General features: G+C 41.2%; 1 pseudogene; it reads left to right on the top strand.

The window, feature by feature from the left end:
* Window positions 1–1,002: 1,002 nt before the first annotated feature.
* Window positions 1,003–2,124, top strand: LOC105856878 (DNA replication complex GINS protein PSF2 pseudogene; annotated as a pseudogene).
* Window positions 2,125–2,835: the final 711 nt, after the last annotated feature.

The following is a 2,835-nucleotide window of genomic DNA, read 5'->3' as shown; positions in this document are numbered from 1 at the left end:
TGATTTGTAGTTTTTAGCATACAAGTCTTTCACCTCTTGGGTTAAGTTTATCTTTATGTATTTTATTCTTCTTTTTGATGCTATTATAAATGGGATTTTTTATTAATTTCTTTTTCAGATAGTTCATTGTTAAAAAAGAAAAACTGGATTTATATCTTACACCATACAAAAATCAACTCAAAATAGATTAAAATTTAAAATTAGGACTTGAAACTGTAAAAATCCTAGAAGAAAACATAGAGTAAAAGGGGGAGAACATTATACTAGGCTTGGCAATGATTTCTTGGGTATGACACCAAAAGCTCAACCAACGGAAACAAAATTGGACAAGTGGGACTACATCAAACTAAAAGGTTTCTGCACAGCAAAGAAAACAATCAACAGGGTTAAAAGCTAACCTACAGAAATGGAGAAAATATTTTCAAACTATATTTCTTATAAAGTATTAATATTCAAAATATACGATATAGTCCTCAATAGAAAAAAAACTCAATAGAAAAAAAATGCCCTACTAAAAAATGGGCAGAGGACACCAATAGACATTTCTCTAAAGAAGACATAGAATTGACCAACAAGTGTATGAAAAGATGCTCATCATTACTAATCATCAAGGAAATGTGAATTAAAATCACAGTGCGATATCACCTCATACTTGTTAAGATGGTTTATATTAAAAATACAAAAAGACAACAAGTATTAGAACATGGAGACATTGAACCCTTGCACACTGTTGATGAGAATGTAAACTCTTGCTGCACCCATGGAAAACAATATGGTGGTTCTTCCAAAATTGCCATATGATTACCATATAATAGAATTACCATATATAATCCATCACTACCACTTCTGGGTATATATCCAAAAGAATTGAAATAAGGATCTCAAGGAGATAATCTGTACTCCCAGGTTTACTGTAACATTATTCACAATAGCCTTGTTATAGACAAAACCTAAATGTCCATCCATGGATGAATGGAATAAGAAAATGTGGTTTAGAGCGGCGGCCATGGCGTCTCCTCCCGGACGCCGAGGGGCCTGAGGGGACGGCGGAGTGTCCGGCCGGCAGCTTGCGCCGCCATGGACGCGGCCGAGGTGGAGTTTCTGGCCGAGAAGGAGCTGGTTACTATTATCCCGAACTTCGGTTTGGATAAGATCTACCTCATGGGGGGGACCTGGGGCCTTTTAACCCTGGTTTGCCAGTGGAGGTGCCTCTGTGGTTGGCAATTAACCTGAAACAAAGACAGAAATGCCGGTTGCTCCCTCCAGAGTGGATGGATGTAGAAAAGTTGGAAAAGATGAGGGATCATGAACGGAAGGAAGAAACTTTCACCCCGATGCCTAGCCCGTACTACATGGAACTTACCAAACTCCTGTTAAATCATGCGTCGGACAACATCCCGAAAGCAGATGAGATCCGGACCCTGGTCAAGGACATGTGGGACACTCGCATAGCCAAACTGCGAGTGTCCACTGACAGCTTTGTGAGACAGCAGGAGGCGCACGCCAAGCTGGATAACTTGACCCTGATGGAGATCAACACCAGCAGGGCTTTTCTCACATGCGCGCTTGATCACGTGTACAAGCTCCGCACAAACCTCCAGGCTTCTGAGAGTGCCCAGTCTCAGGACTTCTAGAGAGGCTTGTGATTCGTAAAGGCCTGGCGGCAGGCGGCTTGCTGGGGGACGTGACAGAGGTACTCCTGGTTCTGGAGCGCAAGAAACACTTTTGACCCTATGAAAAACATGTATGATGGTGCAGGGAATGCATTCATAACAGTGTTGGAGAAACAAGTCTGTGATTAGTCCTCATCTCAGCTCCCTGGAGTGTTCTTTAATTCCACATCTATTTCTAGAAGCCAGCTTTTCTTTCATGGAAGAGAGAGTGAAGGTGTAGGCAAATAAGTTATTCTCCCTAGCAGAACTGTCATGCACAGGTGAGTGACTGTTAGTTGTAGACACAGTGGGAGCGGTGATGTACCGACAGCTTTCCCCCCTTCTTGATCCTGTTTCCTTGGGGCTAAATTTAGACTCCTACAGAGGTTGCTCACAGAGGATGGCAGATGGAGCAGCCAGTGATGCTGACCAGTGCTTATCCTCTAAGCTCCAATCCACAATAAAAATGGAACAACCCCAATCTGAAAAAAAAAAGGAAAAAAAAGAAAATGTGGTTTATACATAAAATGAAAGGTTATTTAGCTTTAAAAGATAAATCTTGCCATATGTGACAATAAGGATGGATCTAGAGGACATTTTGCTAAGTGAAATTATCAAGTCACAGAATAAGAAATACTGCATGATCCCACTTAGATATGTAAAATAATCAATTTCATAGAAACAGAGTAGAATGGTAGCTGCTAGAGTTGGGCAGAGGTGGTGACAGGGAGTTGCTATTCAACAGGTATTCTATAGATCTGTTGTACAACAGTGCCTACAGTGTAAAAATTTGTTTAATACCATATAGTGTAAAAATTTGTTAATATGGTAGATCTTATATTAACTTTTTTTTTAGACAGAATCTCACTCTCTTGCCTAGGCTAGAGTGCCATGGCATCAGCCTAGCTCACAGCAACCTCAAACTCCTGGGCTAAAGTGATCCTATGCCTCAGCCTCCCAAGTAGCTGGGACCACAGGGACGTGCCACTGTGCCAGCTAATTTTTTTTTCTATTTTTAGTTGTTTGGCTAATTTCTTTCTATTTATAGTAGAGACGGGGTCTCATTCTTGCTCAGGCTTGTCTCAAACTCCTGAGCTCAAGCAATCCTCCTGCCTCTGCCTCCCAGAGTGCTAGGATTACAGGTATGAGCCACCGCACGTGGCTATATTAACTGTTCTTACAA

This window comes from Microcebus murinus, chromosome 10 (genome assembly GCF_040939455.1).
Source record: "Microcebus murinus isolate Inina chromosome 10, M.murinus_Inina_mat1.0, whole genome shotgun sequence".
NCBI classification, from domain to species: Eukaryota; Metazoa; Chordata; class Mammalia; order Primates; family Cheirogaleidae; genus Microcebus; species Microcebus murinus.
Note: the sequence above shows the minus strand (reverse complement) of the source record. Positions and strands in the feature narration are given on the sequence as shown.